Here is an 8,650-nt window from a genome sequence, read left to right as displayed (position 1 = left end):
TGTGCGATTGTGTGGACGTGAGGGTTAGGGTGGGGTAGGTGAATTAGGGTTATGGCACGGATGAGGTGACTGTGTGATAGTGACAGATCTTAGGGTTAGGGTTTGGGTTAAGGTAACTGGATAGTTAGTGGTATATGTATAGTTTAGTGTAGGGTTAGATGTAAGAGTTTAGGTGTATGTGTGTGGATTGCTGTTTGTTTGGTGTGCTTGTGTTGTGTGTATGTGTTTTGGAACAGCAATTTTTTTCCCTAGGAAAACATTTGCTGTTCTGTATGTTTGATGTTTTAAATTTTCAATTCATAGGGTTCAATATTAGAATATTCGAAATTTTGAAAGTTCGGTGTTCTAATATAGACCCATCTGTGACAGCACCTAATATGCAATCACCTGCTAATGTAGTCAGTCAGAGGTCACTGACAGTGGCCATGACTGCAAAGAAGGGAATTGCTACAAGGGGTACTCCGTTTATGATGTCTGAGGGAAGTCCACCTGTGACTGATGTCATTGTAGCATAGGTCTGCCCAATGCTATCTTCCCAGATTATCACTATCAGACACTTGGCTGTACACCAGCTGACATACCACTCTGTAAATAACCTGCACAGTTTTCAGCAAGGCCTGCTGGCCTAATATTGCCAAACACCTTGTCAGGCCATGGTAGGTGGAGTGAGTCATATTCCCATCACCCATTGCATAGAGTAACACTCAGTAAGGTCCACCAGTTAGCGTAGGTAGGCATAATCTGCCATAGAGCAAAAAATAAAACTGTATTTGGTCCAGTGTCAGTAGGTGTACAACATTGTTACTGATCGTATCCATGCTAACTCCTTTCATGACTTTACATATCAGATGAGTGAGAGATCTAGGGACACTGCATGTTAGTTGTCTTCTGTGCTACAAGGTATTGCAATTACTTCCATCAAGTTCCATGAAAAGAGTCATCCAAGGTGTCTGTACAGAGCACAGGCAAACAATGGAGGGAAGCGTAGTATGTATACCCTGTGAAGGTAAGCTGGGTTGTTTGACACAGGTATTCTGCAGTTGAACACTACTTAAGCGGTGTGCACTAAACAATTACCTTGTGAAGAATGTAGACATCAGGGGAGTCACCTGAATTACTGGTGGTCTTACCACAACCACTCACTAATGGGATACCATGCTCCGATATTTTTTCTGTCATCACAGCAAAACATTACTATGAAGCTCATGATGAAAAGCAGGACATAGAATGTTTGTTCATCCACATAGTTGCCCCACATCATGAAAGGCTCTGTAGGCTTCACATACCCTTCTCCAGGTAAATGCCTTGATTAGCAACCTGAGCAATGAGTTGGCTTTTGCATGTATTATCCCTTCTGTACCAGGGCTGGTGGTATGTCACTAGGGAACTGACCAGGTGGTGATTAGGAGCACAGCTGCAGTGTCACAATCTAATGCATAATGTCCAGTGACATAGATGTCCAGGCTTAGGTGACAGTTTCACAGCACTTCATGCATCTTGTCCTTCAACAGATTAATCGCAGATATCTGCATGACATGGCTGTGAGGCCTACTGTAGAGGACTGGCCACCTTTGGGCAAAGTGTGTCCACCTGTCACATGTCCTAGGTATGTAATACTGTAAAATTATGCACCTGGCATGCATATCTGTGTTCCCACATCATGTCACACAATACCCAGTTTGCCATCTGGTTGCTTGACAGACATTGTACACTTGCAAAGCCAACGTAATGTCAGCAAAGTTGCAAAAGTCCTCTGTGCATGCACTGGCATCCATATCTTCACTGCAAGGCTTGCCTACAAAGACTGTGTGTCAGGCTGTCAACTCCAAGGGTGTGGCAGCATGACCCTAACTTTTGAGGACTTGCACAGTGTCATATTTGTAGGGATGGTATTGGGACCAAGCCTAATGACAGGATTATGGTCAATCCAAGGTCCACATGGCTGGCAAAGCATTGTATGGCACACTGTCAGGTGCTGTGTTACCTTAGGGGACCTATATAAAGGTGACATGTGACATTTCACCATCTGTCATGACACTGCCTAACGATGACGTGCTGTGATGTGCACACAGCATGACTGTATTGGTAATGGCACTATCAATGACTGATGAGATGTAGAAAGTGTCCCCACCCCTCTACTCCCATGCCACACAAACACAGTGTGTGACAGATGTGACTGTATTTCAAATCTTGATTCATAGGTTCATAGGTAGGTACTAGGCTATTGACCTTAGGGCCTATACAAGCCTAGCCAAAAAGGTACCCTGGCTTTCACCACCCAAGAAAATTATTTTCCTATGCCCCTGTCAAGCAGAATCACAGAGGTGATCCCCGGGGTGAATTTCCTATCTCCCATCCAATCATCAAGATTTTTCTTGAAGAGTGCTAATGAGGAGCTCTGTTTGACATAGATAGGTAGTTTATTCCAGAGTATGGGAAGTCTCTGGGAAAGGAATCTATCCCTCCAGCATGTTCTGTTTATTGTGGTGACAAGGTTTAGGTCCCTAGAGTGTGTAGCTTAGAGGGACTGGAATTTCTTTAAGTGGAGCATGTCCAACAGCTCTGGGTTTGACATAGCTTTGTATGTTAGGCAGAGATCACCTCTGAGTAGGCGATATGCGACGGAGTAAAACTGGACTTTTTTGAGTCGGTCTGTGTAAGGCATCTGTTTGAGGCCAATAATCTTCTTTGTGAGGTATTTTTGCAGCCTTTCCAGTTGTTGTAGATGTCTTGTGAGGTACATACCAAAAGGGGCATTGTACTCTATAATAAGTCTAATGAGTGATGAGTAGAGGGGTACAATGACCTCTTTTTTTCTGGATCAGAAACCTTTTTTGATGAGGTGTGCCATGTAGAAGGATTTCCTGACCACTGTGGCAACGTGATTATCAAAGTACAGACTACTGTCCACCTGTGTCCCAAGGTCTCTTATCACACTTTCGGTGTTAAGTAGACTACCACCTATGTGGTAGTTCATGGGAACAGAGTTTTTACCAAAGGGGATGACAATGCACTTTTTGGCATTGAGCTTGAGACCATGGCTTTAACACCAGGCATCTGTCTCAGTGAGGCCCTTTTGTAGGATGTCCACATCATTAGGAGTTTCAATTATGGCTCCTAGTTTGCAGTCATCTGCAAATTTAGTTAGCCAAAGACCTTCTGTGTTAGCCTGTACTTCAGAGAAGTAGATACCAAACAGGAGAGGACCCAGAACTGAACCCTGTGAACTCCACTTGTCACTGGTCTGAAGTCTGATTTGGAGTCTGCTACTTTCACAGTGTGGGTTCTGTCAGTAGGCCAGTTGGCAACCAATCTTGTGACATAGGGATTTATACCTAGTTTAATGAGTTTATCTATAATTCCAGAGTGGGGGATGGTGTTGAATGCCTTGGCGAGATCTAGATAGGCTGTGTGAACCACCTTAACCTCATCTATGGGTTTGGTGACTGCTTCAAAGAAGTCTATCAGGTTTAGAAGACATGATCTGCCTTTTACTAACCCGAACTGTGTGGGGTCCAGAGTTTGGAGATCTCCAATGTCTTTGTTTATGAGTTCTATGATGATACGTTCCATGGCCTCGCAGACCAGGCTCATCAGGCTAATGGGGCGATAGTTCCCAAAGTCTGTTGTGGCCCCCCATTTGTGGAGTGGAATAACCGTCACAGTGTGCCATTCAATGGGTATAAAGCCTGAGGTGAAGCTATGACTGAACATGGTACTTATGTGGGGTGCCAGTTCATTCTGTAGTTCATGTAGAAGGCAGCCTGGGATGTTGTCAGGTCCCATGGATGCTGTGTTCTTGGCTTTCGGGAGTGAGGTTTTTACCTGTGCAGCCATGATTACAGGAACTTTGCATTCTTCCAGTATAAAAATGGGCCCTTTAGGGGGTGAGAGAGGGGTAAAGTTAGCACTGAACCTATCTGCCAGGATGTTGGCAATATCATTTAGTTCTGTATATTTAGTGTCATTGTGCTGTAACTCAGAGCAGATCTGAGTGTTGACATTGAGATTCTTGACATAGCTATAGAATGCTTTGTGGTTGTCATTAGAATCAGTGGCAATTTTGTTTTCATAAGTAGCTTTGGAGAGTTTTATGAGGGATCTCAGCTTCTTACTGAGGCTGACCAGGGAGCTCCTCCAATCATGGGATTTTACTCTTTTTTTGCAGCAGTTTCTTTCTTCTGTTGTAGAGTTTGTTTATGGCAGAAGATCACCAGATTGGCTTCCTTTTTTTGGAGGATAGCATCTTGGTTCTGTTAGGGATAGCATGATCCATGCACTCGTGTAAGTGCTTATAAAGTGCATTTGTGTAGGATTCAGCAGTCATACCTCTATTGTCCATTTGCATGGGTGTCATGAAGTTTGCCACTTCTGTCTTAAGAAGCGTGAAGTTGGAAGAAAAAAGGAGTGGGAATCCTGGGGCATGGTGGGTGGTCTATAGCAAACTACAATCTGCATTGTGGTTTTGCCCAGAGTTAGTTGAACTTGGATAATCTTGGATGCATTATGCTGAGCAACTAGTTTGGAGGTGTGGATATCCTTAATGAATATGGACACACCTCCACCTTTAGTGTTTCGGTCCGGGTTTGGTGGCTGAAAGGTGTGGTATGAATTATAGCCTGGTAATGCAGGGGTGCTCTCTGGAGCTTTGAACCAGGTCTCTGTCACTGCACAGATGTTGATGTTCTCCATTTTAAGGAGTGCCTTGAGTGAGTGCATTTTGCGGTTTAAACTTCTAGCATCGAGTAGCATTACCCTCAGATTTTGCTTGCTTGTACCTGTTATGGTGGTGAATTTGTTATTTGAACCTTGCCTAAAAAAGGCACTATAGGTATGGCAAGAGCCTTTGCCAGTATCCGGAATCCCAAGGGTGATAGGTGCAGGCCATCTCTGGCAAAGCAGCGTGGTCTGTCGATCATGTCATCCCAGGCAGACAGATACTGGATTTCCTTAGAATGACACTAGAAGCTTAGCCAATTGTTGAAGTCAATCATTTTGTCCTTGTACTGTGGTATCATTCTGGGTGATGGCAGGATGCTACTCAGGGCTAGGGTCATACCTACCTGGGCTACAAGATCGAAGAGCTTCTCCATGTCTCTTTTCATGTAGTCCAGGGAGGTACGTCTCAGGTCAGTCACACCAACATGGACAATGACAGAGTCATATTTGTACTTGTTGTGGAGTGACCTGAGTACATGCATTTTGTGGCAGATCCTGGCACCTGACAGGCAGCTGGCAGTAACGTTCTTCTTGTTTAGCCTGATGAGTGGAACATCAGTGTGCCTGACTATAGAATCACCTATGACTAGAGTGTTGGGTACGTTATGCCTTATGGGCTGTAGTTGAGTGGCACACTGAGTATGTGAACTATGTGTCATTTGGGTTGTGTTGGGGGTGGATGTTGCTTGCATTTCTGCTTTGGAGGTCTTGGTTGTTTGGGCAGATTTTTACTGAGAGCCTCCACGAATGTAGGTGTGTGTTTTGTGCTTCTGTGTGTGTGTGTTTTGGTGGTGTAGGTTTTGAGGGACTATGTGATGAGTGTGGTGCGGTGCAAGTGTTTACCTTTTCCTCTTGACTGTCTAGTCCAGTCTTCAGTGAAGAGAGCTTTGCTTCCAGTTTGGCTATGTAAGTGCATCTCTCACAGGTCGTAGTGTTGGGTGGTAGGAGGAGAGGATTATCAGTATACATGAGGCAATTGCTGCATTGTCCCAAGATGCCCAGATTCATCAGGTAGACAGGAAAAAACACTGGGAGCTGACGTTTAGATATGTCTGGAGAGGTGACATTAATTAATTATTTATTAAGTACTAAAAACTGTTTTCCTCTAGACAAGTGAGGAAAGTTGAGTGCTGTAGTAATTTGTAGCTCATTTAGTGCTTACAACAAGTTCTGAACAAGTGCTGAGCTCAGAGAAACAGATTTGAGTGCTAAAACTAAAAAGCTGGCTAGTTGCAAGGGAAACTTTGAAGAGCAGACTTTATGGTGCCAGGAATAGTTTAACCCTAGTTAAGTGGGGGGGACTCAGGAGCTCATAAACAGTCCTGGACACAACAAATCCATATCTGGACAAGACCTACCACAGGAAAGGGGGGAATCAAGCTTAGAATTTTTTTTTTCAGTAAAGTGGAAATGGAGAAAGCTGGAACAGAATTTAATTCAACATTAAGACTCTGAGTGGGTTGGCCTTCATAAATGTTCTGTATTAGATTGAATGAACTAATGACACTAGACTGGGAGGAGTGTCACAGATCAAATATACAGTATGGGTGGGCAACTGCAAGTATAAGAACACCACAGCACTGGGGAGGGAGGGTGGAAAAAATTACAGTTCCTAGCTGTAGCCACTAAATGAAACTTTTAAACAGATCAAGGAGCAAGTAGACTCTAGAGAATGCTTTTAACTATAAACAGACAATTATAGTAATGCACACTATTACAGTTCCTAGCTGTAGAACACAGAACCCTCAAAAAATCAAAAATGCACAGAAAAGCTTGGGTAGAGCACTCACAAACAGAAAATACAACTCTCGGTATGAAAAAGCAGTTTACAGTTAAGTAGTTCAGTAAACATGCAATTAGAGTAATGAAACAGTATCTAGCAATGAAAAATACAGTTAAAACAGTATAAAACAGTACATAAATGCAGTGAAACAATAACAAAGCTTCATAACAGTGCAAAATGCAGTAGATCAACTGTATAGCACAATTATAAGCATTTCAGAAGTGCAGATCAATGAAATAAGTGTAAGAAATAAATTATCCTGCTCTTGGAATCTTAAGGAATTTCTGCTTAGTTTCAGTAATGAAATACAATCCACAGCCTGATAAATATAAATACAAGCATAACCTTTTCAAGCCACAGGGTTTATATACCAGTAAGGATGGAAGAGTTAGGAGATCAAATTACTACTCAGCCCCTGCTTTTACCCAATCACACGTATTACAGAAGGTCAGGAGGCCTTGTTACTCTCAAAAATAATGAAGACAGACTATCAGCAGAAAATGGCTGCCAGAAACACAGGAAAATCAAACAAAACTACCAGGCCTAGACAACAGGCCTCTATCAAGATTATGCCACCTAAGCAGAACACAGAAACCTCACTTTAAAAGCATAGAAAGAACACTCACAAAGAGAAAATACAAGTATCAGTATGAAAAAGCAGTTTACAATTTAGTAATTAAATAAAAAATGCTATTATAGTAATGCACGCTATTACAGTTCCTAGCTGTAGCCACTAAATGAAAGGTTTAAACAGATCAAGGAGCAAGCAGACATTAGAGAATGATTTTAACTGTAAACAGACAATTATAGTAATGCACACTATTACAGTTCCTAGCTGTAGAACAAAGAAACCTCAAAAATCAAAAATGCACAGAAAAGCTTGGATAGAGCACTCACAAAGAGAAAATAGAACTCTCAGTATGAAAAAGCAGTTTACAGTTAAGTAGTTCAGTAAACATGCAATTAGAGTAATGGAACAGTATCTAGCAATGAAAAATACAGTTAGAACAGTATAAAACAGTACATAAATGCAGTGAAACAATAAAAAAGCTTTATAACAGTGCAAAATGTAGTATATCAACTGCGTAGCAAAATTATAAGCATTTAGAAGTGCAGTTCAGTGAAATGTGTAAGAAATAACTTATCTTGCTATTGGAATCTTAAGGAATTTCTGCTTAATTTCAGTAATGAAATACAATCCACAGCCTGATAAATACAAGCACAACCTTTTCAAGACACAGGGTTTATATAGCAGTAAGGATGGAAGTGTTAGGTTTATATACCAGTACGGATGGAAGAGTGTCTCAAATCGTAGTCAGTACATATGGCAGTGAGCATTTTGCCAACATGTACAGATCATCTCCTGCACCACCCTCACCCACATCACACACACCTGCATGTGTGCAGGTCCTTGTCAGAAATATTCCCAAACATCAGATGCCTCAGCAAATCCAACCTATGGAGAGCACAGTACACAAAATAATGCATTTACCACTGTCTCACTGGTCAAACACCAGAGACAAAACACAAAATCAAACCTATTATTCATAGTTGATTACATCGCGAGACACATTGATGTCCATATCACCAGGTTACATATGGGAACCATCACAGTTAGCTGTCTGTGGGTTGACATGAAATGCCATCCCAAACATTGCTGCAACTCAAGGAATATCAGGTAACATAATGGTGACATCATAATTCCTGCAGGTGTGTACAACTCAGGACATATGTCACCAGACTGTATGCAGACATGTGACTGAGCTTAGACACTCTGTGTCTCACAGGTATGCTCATAGCCTTCAGCTGCAATTGACCTTCACCTAGGATGAAGGCTCAGTACACACAAAAAATGATGGACATCAATAATTGCCTTAGCAGCTTGTGTCATTGTAAGGGGATCTGCTACATGTCTGCTTGGGCTGACTTTCTCAACAGACATCACTGTTTTGCCAGAGATGGTCTTCAACTCTCACCCCTGGGATTTTGAGTATTGACCAAGGCTGCTGACACCCCTACAGTGCATCTTGTAGGCACTATCTGGAGGGATAACTTTCCAATGAGAGCACCATCTTCATACAACATCACAGTTATGCTGCTACACCCTGGGAATGGCAACACTAACCCCCACCTTGGAATATGCAGACA

The sequence above is a fragment of the Protopterus annectens genome, chromosome 7.part1 (assembly GCF_019279795.1).
Source record: "Protopterus annectens isolate FY-2018-M chromosome 7.part1, PAN1.0, whole genome shotgun sequence".
In the NCBI taxonomy this organism is placed as follows: Eukaryota; Metazoa; Chordata; order Ceratodontiformes; family Protopteridae; genus Protopterus; species Protopterus annectens.
The sequence above is the reverse complement of the archived record's forward strand: the minus strand, read 5'-3'. Positions refer to the sequence as shown.